General features: G+C 40.9%; 1 protein-coding gene and 1 long non-coding RNA gene across 3 annotated transcripts in view; one reads left to right on the forward strand and one right to left on the reverse strand.

The window, feature by feature from the left end:
* cdh23 (cadherin-related 23) overlaps window positions 1–18,234 on the reverse strand; it is a 172,395-nt gene that overhangs the window by 106,536 nt on the left and 47,625 nt on the right. The window lies entirely within an intron of this gene.
* Window positions 11,257–13,698, forward strand: LOC130533980 (uncharacterized). Of its 2 annotated transcripts, XR_008952754.1 has the most exons (4): window positions 11,257–12,947; window positions 13,035–13,254; window positions 13,403–13,465; window positions 13,541–13,698. It is a non-coding gene; the product is annotated as an uncharacterized LOC130533980 (long non-coding RNA). The 2 variants fall into 2 exon arrangements; XR_008952753.1 differs by having other exon boundaries at window positions 11,257–13,254.

Consider the following 18,234-nt stretch of genomic DNA (forward strand, 5'->3'; position numbering starts at 1 on the left):
TAAAGAGCTTATAAAGAGCTCAAATTCAGAATTTATTTTGGGTTAAAAAAAATATCTCAGAGAGAAACAGTGTGGAATATGTCGAGAGTTGCAAAACCAGCTTTAGGTTCTGATGCTTCTATGAGCTCAGTCAACAAAATAATACAGTACGCTGTATGTTTGATTGGCATCAGCCATGATTACTGCTTTCAATGTTTAAAAAACAAACTAACCTACAAACAGAATATGTATCATAGGCCCTCTCATCCACCCCCAAGTAAAATAGGTAAGAAAACAAGGCATATTGAAAACATTTACATTTTCAGTACAGGGACATTGTAAGGCTGCAGCCATGCTATAAAAGTAACAAAGGATTGGGTTCAAAAGTCCATTTGCTTTTCCTCCAGTCCAACATTTTCACCACACATAATTTAAACTTTTCTGTTTCTCCCCTCTTTTTTTGTATAAAGTTCATTTTTTAAAACAGAATTAAATGCAAATTAGAGTGGAGCTGATTATCATATAAATGGCTGGTGCCTAGAGGGGCAGGACACATTTGAGTTATTTATTTATTTTGTCATATCTTTCAAAGTACCACATAAAACTCTGATTTAAATCAGACCGCACTTTCATTTAAAGACATAAGGGAATCGGGGACCGGTTCAAATGAACCGGCAGCCTTATATCGGCAGGAAGCCGATATAAGGCTGCAGCATCTGTCCACACGAGCCACCTGGTTAACATCGCATACATTTCTGTAGTACAATTATCTATGTGTCTCCTGGTATCACTGCTATTCAAAAAGGGCAGTTGCATGTCAAGGTACACATTTGGTACAGCATTATAGACCTTAAGTGGGGAAGAGACTTAATTGGCTGGATTATGTTTGTCCTCACTCCCCAATAGAAGTGGTTTGATATGAATTCTTTGGGAGTCAGAGCAACATCAATCAGGCAATTACATAGCAGAAGCATGGAGAGATGCGAGGTGGTATAAGGAGCATCTGATCATAACATAGAAAAAAGAGAAATAGTTCAGGCACCAAAATGTATTGTTTCAAATAGAGTGAACGCTGATTCTGCAGCATTAAAGTTTCACATTTAAGAAGCACTCATGATTGTAAATCAATTTTCAACTGGGGTTGTGCACATGTGATTGGGAGAAAAGAGGATCACAACCCCCATGAATGGTTCTGAAGGGAGTGACCACTGGCTCACATGAGATGTATCACCAAATTGGCCTTCCTTCACCTCAAAAACATCTCTGAACTCCACTCATCAACTACCAGAATTTGCATGTCCTGAATTCTGTAGCAATAGTTTTCACATGCAAAAAACCCTTGCATCAGATCACTGCAACCCCCATCAACATTGTCGATCTACCAGTTAAGTCTTGTATCACTCAAAAAAAGAGAGAAATATCCATACTACATTTTATCAGCTCTTTCTTATGTTCAAATACTTCATTGACTATTTTTTTAACAAGTACTTTAATATTAATTTCTTAACTTTTACTGTACTTGGTTAACTTCACCAGGAAGTGTAGCGCTTTGGGGCTGAGGCCTAAAAAGTTGGGTAGTCTCAAAGTACTGTTGCCCAATTCAGGCTTTCCATTTCAGGCTGTCTAATATCTGCACATGGGGATTCAGTGCACGCCGCCATTGTTCAATACATTATTTTCCCTCTGCTGTCTATTCTCTCCTCTTACTCTTGTGCCATGGCCGGAGCTTGTTGTGAAGTGTGTTTTTCCCTTCATCCTGAACCCTGTTGCCCCGAGTCTCTCCATTCAGGAGTCTGGTCCTATAGGTACTCTGCGCATTGTATATCAGCGTCTCTTTTATCTGTAGCCTGGGGCGTGTGGTATTGTGAGGGCAGATGAAGCGCTCAGGTGAATCTCTACAGAGACACAATGTTGCACATGTTTGCACTGAAGTACACACCAACAAAAACAGATATGGTTCCGTTGAATGCATAATTTACAGATATTGCCATAATGCAGGGATGTAATGATACACATATCCGGATTGCTTTTTTCAAGCAAATTGACCCTCATTTCCAATTTTTAACACAAATTTTGAATGTGCAGCATTCTCCTTCAGTTTATAGGCCACTAACACCAGGCGATTTGTGGTGGTGATGGGGTCACTAGCTGTGATTATCATGTTCTAGGGTTACAATGGATGTATTTGAGATATTGACAGGGACTGTCAGAAAAGGAAATTACAATATTAATTATTGTCCAGGCATCTGCTGTGTTTTTAAAATGAAAATATGACCTCACATTAACAATGTTGAATTTTTTCAGGGATAACGTTTGCAGTACGATAGCACAGTAAATCAATTAACAATAAGCATGGTAATATAATTTGAGAGGTGTTCTGGTAACAGGGAGAGGTGCCAGAACACCTTCAGAGCTGCCGAGGAACCCTTGAGCAAAATACCAAAACCCCTGCTCACATAGGGCCCTGCAGGAGCTGGCGACTCTTTCAGGGTTGTACACAAATGCAGCTGAGATGGGCTCCAGCATCCAGCCAAGGGGATAAAGCGGTCAAGAAAAAGAGGAGAATCTTTCTCTTTTTTCTGCTTTAATTGTTTTCATCAAAGGAGGATGATGTTTTTAAAAAGGTTGTGCAAGGTGTTGAAGGTTTTGCATTTATTTAAATGAGCAGAAGAGGCTTTAGTTCACTATTTGAACTGCTATATAAAGGCATGAACCATTAGCAACCTTGCATACACACGAGTCTATTCCAGATTTTATTGCATGTACATAAGGTGATAGCCCAACTTTAAGTTAATTTTTTCAAGCATCGATTACGTTTTTTTCTAGACTGGTCAAACTAAATAAATGTGCAGAATTTCAAACTCAATTTTAATTTTTTACTTCATGTCATTCAGCATAATACATCTGAAATATATGCAAATGTCTAGAAGAACCTATTTTTCTTCACTGGTATAAGAGGCATGTGTCAGATATGATTTGAGATGCCTCAATTTGAGACATTTTGTTTTTTACAGTCATAAGAAATGTACAGTATTTAAGACCTAAACAAAGAGGCAACATCACTAGACAATAGTCTACAATCCCATCATTTAGCTTAATTTGTAGCAAACAAAAATACTGCGTAAGAGGGTAGATTTTTTAAATATTTAACGGGCCAAAACTTACATTTTATTACGCCAAAATAATTTAGCACCTTAGGAATACGTTGGGTTGGCTGCATGCTTCATGATGATATAGGCTGCCTCTTAAAAGCAATGGCAGTTTAATGACTCAAATGAAAAACACGAATGTGTTTCACAGGCTATGATTTATGTTTTTGTGCAAAGATGTCTGAATTAGCAAAATATCTCTGGGGTAATGATACGCCACACAGTTCTCATCATCACGCCAGTGTAAGGAAATAAAACATAACAAATGCAACAGTTCTTTACCACACAGCACAGAGGCTGCAGAGGATACCTGCAGAGGCCCAGCACATGCAGCAAACAGGACATGGTTCAATATGTCATTACTGCCATTGAGAAGAGTTTTTGCCTTGACTACACAGGTCAACATGTGATCATGGAGATCCTAGATAACTAAAATACAACATCAGTTGAATAACTCTGCTTGGTCAGAACTTCTGAAAAAATGTAGCATTTGTGTGTTTCCCCGCAGGGCATTAAATTACAGTGGTGTTATTCAAAAAGTAGCCCTGGGATGGTGTGAAATTAGCCAAATCACTGTCATGCTATTATTAGTAGTTGATGTTTCTGGTCATTTCTTATCAGGGATGTTCAATTTCAGCTATTTTTTGAGCTGATATTCAATATTATGATGTGTGGAAGTATCTCATTATGCATCTTTATATGTCACGTTTCACTTCCTGTGCAGCCCATTCAACTTTTCCCATCATTCCATTACATTTTCCTTTTTTTCCATTTTACAGCATGTGACATTTTCAAATTACTTTAACCCTAAAGAGTGTTACAATGAGCTCTGAGTTAATGGCCTGGGAGCATTAATAGAGTTCTTAAGAACAGGAGTACCCTTTAACGTTTTAAATGTTCCCCCTAATGAATAATTTTGTAAGAGCTGTTTATTGCTTTATTTGTGACAAACTTTCAATTAAGGCTTGTAACAGGCAGCTCTATGTTGCCTCAGACTTTATAAACTAGGCATCTTATAATCCAATCGCCTTTCCCCTGACAAAATCTCATAAATGATGTCTCCATTTCTTCTCGTCTTTTGTTTGCCTTTTTCCTTTACTTCAATCTCCTCTATAAGCTTAGTCCTGAAGGGGCGCAGAGGAAATTATACATCAAAGCACTTACATTGGCGGTGTCACAGAAGAGGGAGACAAGAAGGCGGGAAGCAAAGATGTTAAAAGGGAGACAGCAGCTAGGTGGGATGAAGTTGGATAAGTGTTGAGCTTTGGTGATGATTACTTTATCAATAAAAAAGTCTACAGTTATTGGTGGGAGTTTTCTTAATTCAAAGGTTTCCGTGTATTTGACACTTCTTGAATGTCCAGAAAATCTACGCGATGATGGAAAAGACTCACCAACTGGTTGTGAACACATTTACACCTGTGCAAAACCTCTCAGAGACATTAAAACCACTCAAGTTGTCACAGATGTATGATTATTGCCAATTGTGTACCAAATGCCAATCATTTCAAAGTCACTCCTGGCTTTAGTGGCATTGCACAGACATGCTGTTTGGTTTAATTTAGTAATGTTTTACAGTGTGCAGTTAGCAAAATCAGATCATCTTTAGTTATGTTACGTCTTTTACAATCAAAATTGTCGCTCAATGCTTTACAGAAACCCAGGACCTTGACCCCAACGTTTCATTTTTTTCCTTCCCTATGACTCTTTGAAACATTCATTCTACAGCCCTTATTGCTGTTTTAAGCTTTTCCTCACTCCTGGAGTTTACAGTGCTTTTGTTTCACCCTTTTGTAACCCGCACCTGCCTTTGCAGTCACTTTGATTTTTTTTCTCACTCCTGGAGTTTCCAGCACTTTTTGTTTGCCTTTTTTCATTTGAATTAACTTGCTGATGAGTTGATAAACTCACATTCACTGACTTCTACATATGGTTGTTTTTCCCAGTCCGTTGCATTGGGTCATGCCTCCAACAGGACTGCCCCATCACAAAAACTCCCCTTTAATGGGAAGAAACTTTGAGCAGGACTAGGCTCAGGTGGGAGGATGCTCCTGCTGATGGCTGGCTGGAATGTGGGTAGGACAGAGTGAGGAGAGAATAGACATATATCGTGCATGCAAATACATTAATTACACTGAGCAATCTAAGCTAGAGCAGAGTGGCTTGGTGTTGAAAGTGTCGATAAAGAATAAAAAGATTCGCCAGTACAGTACTTTGTTCTTTCTGTTTAGGATTTAGTTTGAAAATCCTCTTAAAGAAAATCCAGTGACTTCTGTCTGTGCTGACTACTGTGCTTAACCTTAGACTGAATGTATATGGATGATAGAATAAGATTGTAACCTGCATCCAATATGTAAATGTTACCCTTTAGCCCAAATGTTGAATCATCTTTGCAACCTTTACGATGCAACTTGTGAACAAAAGCAGGACGAGCTCGCCCAGCTTGACGTGTTTATGATTATGTCAGAAAAGCAGCCGGGGGCCCTCCTCAGGAGCCTGACAGGTCTGATGCATTCTATAAGAGAACGTGTCAAAATGGACACAACTGCATAGATTGACAAGAATGACAACCCGAAAAGTTGTGGCTGATATTTGAGAACGCTGTAAAATGGAGCAGAAACATCTGTTTCTTAGATTAATTAGTTTAACTTTTTGTCTTGAGAGCTTGTAAATTGAATAAAAAATAGTGGAACAACTGCAGATTTTAAAAGCAGTTGAATTTTATATTTAAATCCTGCCACCTAAAATACACATGACTAGGATTTAGATTTGATTTACCGTAATTTCCGGACTATAAGCCGCTACTTTTTTCCTACACTTGAAACACTGCGGATTATTCTACGGTGTGTCTTATTTATGTTTTTTTTTGTGGCGCACTATCACAACTATTGTGAATCAACGTGGAAAATACTAGAAGAAAAGCATATGATGCGACTTTGCGATCACTCTGGCGGTTGAAGAAGGAAATTGAGCTGCCGCGCGTAATCTTGGCATACATTATGGTAATCAATGGCGAGAAGGTGGAGACGCCCGCCTGAAGAACTGATCCAAAGCAAAAAGACGACAAAAGCTTTTAGACGTAAACATCGCAGGTGGCCCGAGCTTGAAAACGTTCTGGAAGACTGGGTCAACACACAGAGAGCAGGCGGCCGCGGTTTTTCCGCTGTACAAATCAGACGGAAGGCAAAAGCAATCGCCACCGCGATGAAAATAGAAGGTTTTAGAGGTGGGCCATCGGGGAGTTTTAGATTGTTCATTGATTGAGTAAAAAAGCATAAACAACGTAATTTGTGTGTAGCTGATACAAACGTATATTTCAAGGTAGCTTCATTACAGACACTGTTAGGGAAAAAAAAGCATTTACCGGTAGAATATATTTGTTTACGTTGCTAAACGGATTAAATTAATTATTATCCTGACGTGATAAAAATATGATTTAAGGTCTCTGTATAAACATACAAGTGAAAAAAGTGGCTGTTGTTTCTTACCTGTCTGTTTGTCACTCGTCAGTGACTCGTCTCTTATGGTAATAAAAACATATACCGGTACTGAATGTTTTCGATCTAATTTTTCATATTACTACATGGGATACCTGCGGCTTAAAATCCGGTGCAGCTTGTATAAGTACAAAATTGATTTTCTTTCTAAAATTAGATTATGCTGCTTATAATCAGGTGCTCTCTATAGTCCGGAAATTACGGTAGTTTGAATTGGTTAAAAAATAAACAAATTAATTAAATAAATAAGACGGATGGATGTTACTATGGGAGTAACCCCAGTGAGAGAGGGTACATGTAGAGCAGGGGTGCCCACACTTTTTCAGCATGCAAGCTACTTTTCAAATGACCAAGTCAAGAAGATCAACCTACTATAGATTTGCAAAGCATACATTTATTCATAAATATATTGAGAATTCTTCATATGAACCATATATGTTGGTGTACCTCGCATAACTACATGAATCCATATTGCTCAATACAAATCTGTGCATTTTTTGTCATTACCTTACTCTGATGACTTGCACTGAAAGGAATCAGCCAGGGATGCATAGTCCGGACAGTAGCTGCTGACAGCCAGCCTCAAACACACTTCCAAATGATCATCAGCCATGGCTTCACTGCTTCGTGTAACTGTATTTCTTGATAACTGGAGAGCTCTTATCGAAGATAGTATTTCTGTTTTGTTTTTAAAGTCTTTGAACAACGAGTCTGCTGCTTCAACAAATGCCTCTCTTACCATTTCTCCGTTGTGGAAGGATTTCTTGTTCTTAAGTGACTCACCCTTAACGAAGCTTCGGTGGCTGCCTTTGCTTTTAAAGTCAGCTGTTAGAAAAATTACTGTTGTTTGGACAACTGGGATTTTAGTTCCTTCACCTTTCTCCTTCTCAGATCACTTTTAGGAGGGAAGTTAGTATCATAGCTTTTCTGAACAGCCCGAAAATGCGTATAGTGATGTCAGACTGGCAGAAGAGGCAAACGCACTTTGAAAGTGACATAGTGAAAAAAAGTCCACCTCCCATTCCATATGGAAATGGTATGTTTTTTGGCGTTTTACTTGGTCCAGCTCCCCCACTCATTTTTATATCCTTAAGTTCAGAAGAAATAAATTGGAGGATAACTCACTAGCTTGCTAGAACGCGCCGTTATGTGCGCATGTGCAGTGACCCCTCTGTAAGAAAAAGCATGCGATCGACCCATAATACCTTCGCGATTGATGTATTGGGCACACCTGTTGTAGAGGATGTGGGATAAATGTTTGCTTTGAAACTCCACATCCTTACTGCCTAAAAAGCAGCTCAGTGTTCAAATATCTGTAATAAGAAGTTGCTACAGCAAGAGATTGATGAGGTACAGCATTGTACCTGGAACACAGCACTGTAAACCATCCCTACCACTACCATCACTGAGACCTAATCCTAGCTGAGAGCTAATCCTAGCTGCTTGGTCAGATGCTTGGCTACAATATGCAGCATGAACAGCATGAACAGCCAGAAGAAGCAAACTGCCCCATGTAGAAGAAGGCTAGAAGCAAAAATCGTGGCTTCTAACAGAACTGAGTAGAGGTGTGAATCTAAGGACAGAGCTGGCCAAGAAATATAACAAACTGTCCACAACTGAGGCACTGCTAAGCAACGGCTCACGGCCCTGACTACCAGACTAAAGAGGTACACAAGAGAAGTAGAAGCAAAGAGAAAAGCAAGGTGTTCTCCACCAATCCAGCTAATGCCATCAATGCCAGGGCAACAAGATGACAACAGGGCCGGGCAGTCGTCATACAGTAATGAAGGACCCCCAGAAGGGCACAATACCATCCAACTACCGGTTGTCCTTAACCTGCCTCAGCACCTCATGGAACCTCCTATCAGGCATCATAACAGCTAAGATAGTAGGCACATGGATCAATATATGAGCAGAGCACAGAAAGGCATAGGCAACAAAACCAAAGGTGCCAAGCACCAGCTACAGGTCGACAGGGCATTCGCCCAGGAATGTAGGATGCAGCACACCAACCTGTGCACTGCCTGGATTGATTACAAGAAAGCCTATGACTCAATGTCGCACACATGGATACTGGAGTGCCTAAAGCTGTGTAACATCAACAGGACATTAACAGAGCTCATCCAGAACTACATGAAGCTGTGGAACACGAGTCTGGATGCCGACTCAAAGCCAATTGTGCGGGTGAGCATCAGATGCGGCACATATCAGGGAGATGCCCTGTCCTCCCTGCTGTTCTGCATAGGCCTAAACCCCCTCAGCCAGATCATCACAAAGAGGGGCTTTGGATACCCGTTCCGATGTGGAACAACCATCAGCCACCTCCTCTACATGGATGACATCAAGCTGTAAGCCAAGAATGAGCGTGACATTGACTCCCCGATTCCCCTCACTATGATCTACAGCAAAGACTTTAGGATGGTATTTAGACTAGAAAAACGTGGGCGGATGATATCTAGAAGAGGAAAGGTAATCCCAACTGATGGGGTTGAACTACCTCAAGGGAACAAGGGAACATCACAGATGTGTGAGTAGGACAAGCCCCTGCATTGTATGTACCACCGCCAAATTGAGGAAGACGCTGACATCGAGAACATACCAGTGGCTGGAAAAGGCTGAACTGAAAGACAGCACAGAGGCAGTACTCATCACTGCACAAGAACAAGTCTTGAACACCAGAGTAATAGAGGGTCTACCACAGGTGTAGGCTCTGTGGAGAAGCCCCTGAGACAGTCCAGCATATCACAGCAGGGTGCTAGATGTTGGCAGGCAAGGCATACATGGAGTGGCATAACCAGGTGGCGGGCATAGTGTACAGGAACATCTGCATTGAGTACGCACTGGAGGTCCCAGGGTCCAGGTGGGAGACACCCCCAAAAGTGCTGGAGAACAAGCAGGCCAAGATCCTGTGGGACTTCCAGAGCCAGACTGACAAGATGGTGGTAGATAAACAACAGAAGACAGTTTTTATTTTATATATATATAATCAGGGAAATATAAATTTGGTAATTCATTGGTTCAATAATTTATTTATTTTATACTTTTTTAAACTTTGAAATATAGTGTCAATCCTAGATTCAAAACCTATTGGTTTTGCAAAACTACCTCAATGAGAAAAGAATTGGGAAAAAAAGTCATAAATTTTTAACATTCTGCTGATAGACATACCACAATAATGTCTTCTTATCTATCTGGCTCTACCTTTTTTCTAATAACATCCCATTCCTGCGCTCTCCTCACGACCACCTTGATTGCTTAAGTGACATCCAGGACAGATTTAAGCAAATTTAAGCTCTATTAAAGAAAATCTGTCTATATTTTGGAGAATAGTGAGATAAAAAATACTGTTGAATGGGAGGGGGCACTGGGAAATGAAGAGGAAATGAAAAAGAAAACTGGGGGATTTGAACAACAGCAAATGTAATGGTAGCGCTGTTGACGGCAGGACTTGTAACTTCGACGTATTCCCTCTGTCATGGTTTCATAAATATGGAACTACTGACATGATGCACTTCTCAGAATTCTGGTGAGTGAGGGTAAGACCGAGCCGATGGCAGCGTGGGGGTGGGTGTCCGCTGGTAGGAGCCCCAAACTTTAAAGAAAGGTAGAAAAGGATGATGGGTTGATTTATTCAGAGTGGGTGAATTAAACTTTAATGGTTTTTGGGAGAGCAAGCCACTCTCCCTATCTGTCTCTCTCTTGCTCTCCAATATCAGTCCTCTCATTCGGTCCTACCTTGTGTTCTCCAACCTTGCTGCTTTTACTTCCATCTCCTCAGAAATACATTTTTCAATGGTTGCTCACAAAAAGAGCCCTCCCTTGACAGATATGCACCCATCCCTGCAAAGCGCGTAAATCAAGGTGCTCTTCATGCTCAGTGGGATAAAGTAAATGACAGAAAGATAAAGAGAGGAAGGGGAGGTGATTTACCTTCATGACTGGTGGTATACTTGATGACCAGACAGTGTTTGTTGCATTAACCTGTGGACTGGAAAGAATGTTCCGCAAACACTTCAGCTTTGAAGATTCATAAATGGCCGATTCACCTGCGGCTTGTTCAAGTCTCCAGGGGAATAATCATGAGAGTGAATAATGGCACTTGCTTTAAGAATGGACTTGACAAGAATGTAAACACTGGATTTATCGACGTGAACATTTGGAGATGTGTTGAAATGAAAGGAAATAAAGGAGCAGCTTTAGAAAAGAATATGCCTGACATTAAATTCTCCTTTCCTTGTTTTCACTATATATCATGCATTTGCACAGTGTTGTTTTTAACAAAATAAATCTTTTATTTTTAAAATTTATCTCATTCACATGTTTTTGTTGTGAATTTTATATGAAAAGGTAATTAGTACTCAAACAAATGCTGGCATGGAAAATTTGAGTCTTTAATATCAGCGCACCATCTTGTGCTGCACAGACAAGAAGACATTAGAAATTGTCACAGCCCCATTTCCCCAGTTCCGTCCTGTCCCTCTGCCCCCTTAATTTTCCACTCTCCCCTGCCTCTGCTCCACTCTACCTGCCAGCCACTCCCACCCCGTCAGCTCAACTCCACTCACCTGCAAGCACAGCTGCAGCTTATTCCCAATCAGACCTGTATAAGCCTCCCCTGCACTCTCAGTCTTTGCCAGATTGTGCTTCTGCTTTGATGGGAGACTTATTTCCCTGCCAGATTACCTGTTACCAACCCTGCCTGTCTTCGTTCTGCTTGCCTCGCCTGTTCCCTGGACAACCTACCTGCTTTCTGCCCCTGACTACGACTTCTGCCTCAGCGTTTCTGGTTCCTGTCTGCTCACCTGGTTTTGACTTCTCTGCCTGGCCCCGACTTTGCTGCTGCTCGTCCCCAGTCTGCTCCGTTACATCGTCAGCCTCATCTCCTGTAAGCCCCTTTCTGTCACTCCTGCCCGCTGTCAGCAGTATTGCATGGTTCCGAGGATTTACGTCCTTCCCCCTTGGTTCCGCATTCCGGCTCTGCTCGACCCACTCCCCGAGCCTGCAACCCATAGACTTTGTGCGGGCCCTGAGCCTGAAGAACAGACTATTTCCTGTGTTTCCTTGTCTGCCTGAGTTCCTGTTTGCCCGTGTGCTAATAAGTCATTACCACGGTCCAGTTTTCCAGAGTACTGCTTGTGGGTGAAAATTGCACCCATCACAAGAAATACTCCTTACACAGACCTAAAACCTAACCTTCACACACTCCAGGATGTGTATCCCGCAGTGATGACAGTGCATAGGTGCGTTTACACTGCAGGAGTTTCCAGTAAAAACTGGGGGCAGGAGCTCTACCAGTACCGTTGGCCTTTTTGATGGTGGTGTCTCCCACTCGGAGCCAGCCAAAAGCAACAATCATATCAAAGTAAACGAGGTAAACATGGAAGGAGCTAAAGAGGTGTAACATTCTAAAAGAACATTATTTCCTACAGCTCTGTGAAGTGTGCAGTAATGGAGTTTTGTCTACGTGACATTTTCTTAGACACTAGAAACAGGACATGCCGCTGTCATCAAAAGGAGGTGTCTGTGGGCCAGTGCTCCTCTACTGCTGAAGTCCAGGTCACATTCTGTTCTAGGTGTAGCCGGTTGGCGCCAAGTAAAAATCAAGCCACACCCAAGAGTTGTTCTGGGCTGATCCAAGTGGAGCAGGGAATCGGTCAGACCCCCTAAAGGTTCCTGTAGGAGGAGGTTTCACGCATGCAGCCCCAGCCCTATAAAATTATCCCAAAGTTTCTGTTGTGGAAATAAGTCTTATGTCATTTCATTCTGTATTCTGTCGAGGAGCATCAATCACCTGTGAAACATATGGTGACTTAACATTGTTAACTGTTCCAGGAGCACTGCCCATAACCTCGTGTTCTTAACCACTTTATTCCTTTCAGGGTCATAGGGAGGCAATACAATGGGCAAAGTTAGTCACCAGTTCGAGTATTTGTGGTTTTGGTACCAAGTGTACCTGGCCAGTGCTCTGGAGATTTTCTGGCACTATTCCCTACTACTCCTCCTGTCATGTTTGGGTCAAATCTGACTTGTTTACAACTTAAAACACTCATAAATATTGTGATTCACATCTGATTGCCTCAAGGCCTTATGATATCCTCCACACTATGCGCTTAAACATAAAAAGTAATGTTGACCTGTTTCATTGAATTTTGAGTGTTTTAATCAACCTTGTTACACCTGTAGTGTTCCTGGTCAAAAGTGACCACCATTTTGCGGGAGCACATCTCTTTCCTGCGCTTAAGTGCCGATCTTCAAAAGTGTACCTACTTCTTGATGAAACAATGTATCATATCTTCATACAGACTGGACAGGTGTCTGCAATGTAAACACATCTCTTTCCGTTGCTTTTATGGCTATTCCCTATATGAACCACACCTTGCAGACTAATCACTGTATCATCTTCACACAGACCCCATATATATAGCTTGATCTTTGCCTTGCACTTCTACAATGAGTAAGCGACTGACCAAGAGTGCACTGATAGAGAGATAGAGGAGGATGTCTCAGAACTCTTTTTTTACCAGAGTCAATTAAAGTAATTATACTGGAGATGACAAATGTGAAGGCAAAGTGTGTGTACGAGGACACCTGGAGAGAAATCGACCTGGTAGACCTCCAAGCCTACATAGGTCAGTAAATTTTAGCAGCAGTACATCGCTCAAACAGTGAGGTTACAAAAAGTCTGTGGGATGCAGAGTATGGCAGGCCTAAGTTCTGGGCAGCTATGCTTTTACAACAGTTTCATGTCCTTTTAACAATTATTTGCTTTGCTAACAGAGCCACATGACCCGTCCACTGGTGGAATGACAAACTAGCTGCCATCAGGAACATTTAGGACAGGTGTGTGGAGCATCTACCACTTATGTACAATCCAGGCCCTGAGGTGACAGTTGATGAGTGCCTGGTTCCTTTCAGAGGTCGCTGTTCCGTCAAGGTGTACAGTCCAAGCAAATCAGGGAAATATGCAATAAAGATCTGGGCAGCATATGCTGCAAAGAGCAGCTATGCCTGGAAATATGCAGGTATACTTGGGGAAACCCAGTTGGAAGGGCCAAAAGAACAGGGTGTGCGTGTTGTGCTGGATATGACAACTGGTCTCTAAGGGCATAATATCACATGTGACAACTTCTTCACAACGTATGTGAGCTATGTGCCCCTACAGACAATAAAACAAGATGAGATGCTGCAAATGCGATGCCTAAGTTTCCAAGGCTTACTCTGACCTGAGTGTCACATACCACTCACGCCACACATGCACGCACACACCTTCATGTTGAGTTCGGTCTTTGGTTTTCCATTTATTTTTTACATTACATGTTCATTTTGTAATATATTTTCAGTGCCTATTTGTATTTTCACTGCAGTTATTTTATGTCTAATTCTATAAAATAAAGCTTTGGTGGTAAAAATGCTTTTTGTGCTAATTTAAGAGCATTTAAAACAGACCAGTCAATTTTGAGCAGGAACACTAAAGTAGGGGGCAGGAGGCGAATGCGACTGGAGGGCTACTGGAACATATCCCAACAAACTGAGCTACCACCGCCCAATGCTGCTGCCCATATTCAAGGTGGGGTTTTTTTCAATTTCAAGTCTAGACTAGGGCTGTTGTGATATCCGATTATTACTTCAGGATTATTTCTCTTTTTCTTTTTTCTGCTGACCCATTGTATGGTGTATTTTTGTGTGTGTTTCTGTGCTCTGTGTGTGTTTTTCCTTGCCACTGTTGCTTGTCTGGGGTTAGGCCCTGGGATTCTGGAAAGCGCCTTGAAACAATTTTGATTGTATAAGACGCTATATAAATAAAGATTGATTAGATTTTGATTCCATTCCATTCCGCAGGGGTGGAAAACACTATAAACGCTAATGCTGTCATAGCTTAATATTTTCAAAAATTTAATTTGACTGCAACTTTCCTTTTTCAGGCAATTTAGTTTCTGCTGTAGCCAAATCTTCATCGTGGTGTAGGTGAAAGTGGGAGTATAGGCACGTTGTATTACCCCTTTAGCCAAAATTATAGTTAGGCTTTTTTTATTTATTTTTTTTCAAAAAAAAAACCATACCCCTTCCACTTTTTAGAATCCCAAAAACACCCATAGTGGTGTTCACTCTTTTAGGGCTATAATATAATGTATCACTGTCAGTGACAGCCACCACCAACATATTTACATTAAACTCGTCAAGCTTTAATCAATAAAAAAATGATCATTTACTCAATATTATCATATGCACATTTTTAACACGATGTTGATATATTGTGTTATAGCACAATTATTGTCCATCTATCACACCAACATACATTGACGTAATAGATTTTTTTCAAAAAAGAAAATTAATGGAGTAAATACCGTATTTTCACGACCATAAGGTGCACTGTATTAAAAGGCGCAGTCTCAGTTATGGGTGCTATTTCTGTATTTAAAACATACATAAGGCGCACCGTATTATTAGGCGCATGCTGAAACATACAGTAAAAAATGACAACGGAAGTAAAACAGTGAGTTTCGACACATTTATTGAACAAAATATTAATTCTTCCGCCACAAAACCATCAAAGTTTTCATGTTCTGTATCTAAATTAAACAGCTGCACTATTTCAATGTCCAACATCCCGAATTCCTCTTCTTAATCATCTGAATCGGACTCACCGACCGGTTCTGGTTCAGCGTTGATTTTGTGAAAGCTCTTACAATACATGAAGACGGTATCATAGCCCATGCGTCTACAATCCACCCGCATATGGTGGCTTAACTTGCCCGCCGCTGCCTCATAGTCTTTGTGAAGGAGTGTTCGCCTTCCGTCATCCAGCGCTCTGTCCGTTTCCGTGGCAGCCAAGAACCACGGTGAACGACGTCTTCTCGTGCCCCGTTGTGCATATCGCCACCGTGCCGGTCCCTTTTTCTCAAAGGGATGTTAAAAGTCAGAGGGATCTCATCCATGTTGGTGATGTGGCTGGGTGCGGTTATCTTGTCGCGGCAGTAGGTGCGGAAGATGGACACCCTGTCCTGGTAATCCTCGGGCAGCCGCTGCGCAACAGTTGTCCTTGCGCATATGGAGAGATGCCGCCTCCTCATAAAGCGAAAACACTAAGATTGCTCGATTACCATTTTCAGCCGCATATTTGATGGCCTGCAGTTTAAAGTAAGCCTCATTCATACGCGTCTCGCTTGACCGGCGCCATTTTAGGGGATCCTTACGCGTAGGTGTGCCGCTAATCGATTGGGGGAGCGTTTACCGTAGTGCACCCACCAAAGGCGCACAGCAGATTTTGGAACTCAGTCCACACACAAGGCGCTCCATATTATAAGGCACACCGTCGATTTTTGAGAAAATCTCAGTGTTTTAGGTGCACCTTATAGTCGTGAAAATACGGTAAATGAATGCATGAATTGTTTTGGGAAACACTATTGTTAAAGCCCTTCTCCCCCCATACCTCCTCCCTTGTGAACACCATGTGCTGGTGCCACTGTTTAAACTGGGTCATGCTTGGGCATTGCTTTACCTCCACATCCAATCTGTCCCACAACCAATGTTCCCTCTAAGCTGCGCGCTTGTGCAATCGCGCACTGCTTGCGCATATTCAGCGCACAAGAAAATCAATGCAGCGCACAAAATAAAATTCAACAGATACGTATTAATATCTAATTTTAGAACTGATATAATCTAGTTAATTAGACCAGTAATATTGTTTTCTGTACCATTTCGCAACGTAACTCAATGAGCGTGTCCAGCCAATAATCCGATAGAGTTCACTTACGCTATGCAGCCAATCAGCATTGACAGTGTTTGCGTATGTGCCCTGCCTTTACTCGCCGTGCACGTTAGCTAGCTAGCAGCAGTGCAGCGGATCTAAGAGATGCAAATGCTAATCCCTTATCATGGCGAAATGAACGGGCAGAGCCACATCCACTCATCAAGCCAAAGTAAAAAAGAAATGCGGTTCTTTTAAGATGGAATGGCTGTCGGAGTATGTGCAAATAGAAGAACAAGCGGTGGAACTGAGTGAGATTTTTTCCTTTTCCAGGACTCTTCCTATGGTTAAAGCAGGACTCTCGCATATAACATAGTACACATCTCATGAACAACAAGATTTTTGTCTTTTTCATTTTATGTGCTGCTGTCATTTGATTCTTTTAATAAGCCATGTAACTTGCTATGATCCAAGGTTTTGAACAAGCGTGATACTGGTGTGTGGCCACAGCGTACCCATCTGATGTTGCTCACAGTGGTCCTCAGTGTGCTCAGGGAACTTGTGTGTCTGCTCAGACACATGAAAAATTAGAGGGAACATTGCCCACAACAGAAACACAAACACCTTTTAATGTTTTAAAGCCTTTCTGATGTTTTCAGTTGAACCACCCCTTTAATAATAATAAATCCTATTAATGTAAAAAAAAAGCAACTATTGAATATTTCCAGGAAGTAGATTATTTATTGCTTTTCACATTATTCTATACAGATTTGTGCTTTTTCAAAATAAAGCAGAATATTAATTGTTCTGATGTTAAGAACAGTGGTTTTGTGTGATCAGTATACACACACACACACACACACACATATATAAATACACGTGTGTGTGTGTGGCCCTAAATCTCGGCACAGAAATGTAAATGGGGTAAAATCAGTGAAAAGTAGAGAATGTGGAGTGATTTGTGGTCCAGAATTTGTTTTGCTTCATTCAGAACTGAAATGCTTTTTGACTTGCTTTATTTGAGAATTGCAGTTTATATTATCATCAATTAGTATCCCAAGAAACTTTTTTCTCTTTCAATATCCACCCCACTGTGTGTTATTGCAATTGCATCAAATAAATTTGATTTTTCTCAAGTTTAATGATCATTTGCTTTTGTTAAACCAAAATCTTCAGTTTGCACATTTCACTAGTGATCCTCCCCAGTAGTTCATGTAAATCCCCACCACAATCCAAAATATTAGTGTCATCGGCAAATAATACTCATTGTAATATTCTTGAAACTTTGCATGTGTCATTTATATAAATTAGGATCAATTTCGGACCTAATACTGACCCCTGGGGGACACCACAAGCAATGTCCAGGCATTCCTATAAAAATGCCTTGAAATGTTTTCTGTTGCTTAAATTATATGCTCAAGTCTGTTGCTTATTTAAGATCAAGGAATAGTCCAACTGAATACAGATTGATGTCAAACTGTTTGCTCTAAAGCCGCATTGACTGTCAGAAAGTAATAAGTGTTTGCATATTATTTTCTCAAATCTGTTCTTGAGGAGTTTTTTCTAGAATTTCTGAGAATTGTGGACTTAGAGATACACGGGCTGTAGTTTGTAACATGGCATCATCCCCAGTTTTATACAGAAGCACAACTATTTTCAGTTTGTCTGGAAATTTGGAGTGATTTAAATACAGATAGATGTTCATATTCTGATATCCCCTCAATGACCTTTTCTGAAACTTTCATATCAAATTTCATCTGAATCAGTAGGTGTCTTGTATTTACATTAGTTACAATATATACTGTACTGGATTGTGATGTTCCCAATGACTTTGGTTTGGTTTATTTTGACAAATACTAAAAGTATACTAAGTTTAATGTCCATGTCTGTTTTCTTAAGCCTGCTTTTCTGGCCATATTGG

Source organism: Takifugu flavidus, chromosome 11, assembly GCF_003711565.1.
Source record: "Takifugu flavidus isolate HTHZ2018 chromosome 11, ASM371156v2, whole genome shotgun sequence".
Lineage (NCBI taxonomy): Eukaryota > Metazoa > Chordata > Actinopteri > Tetraodontiformes > Tetraodontidae > Takifugu > Takifugu flavidus.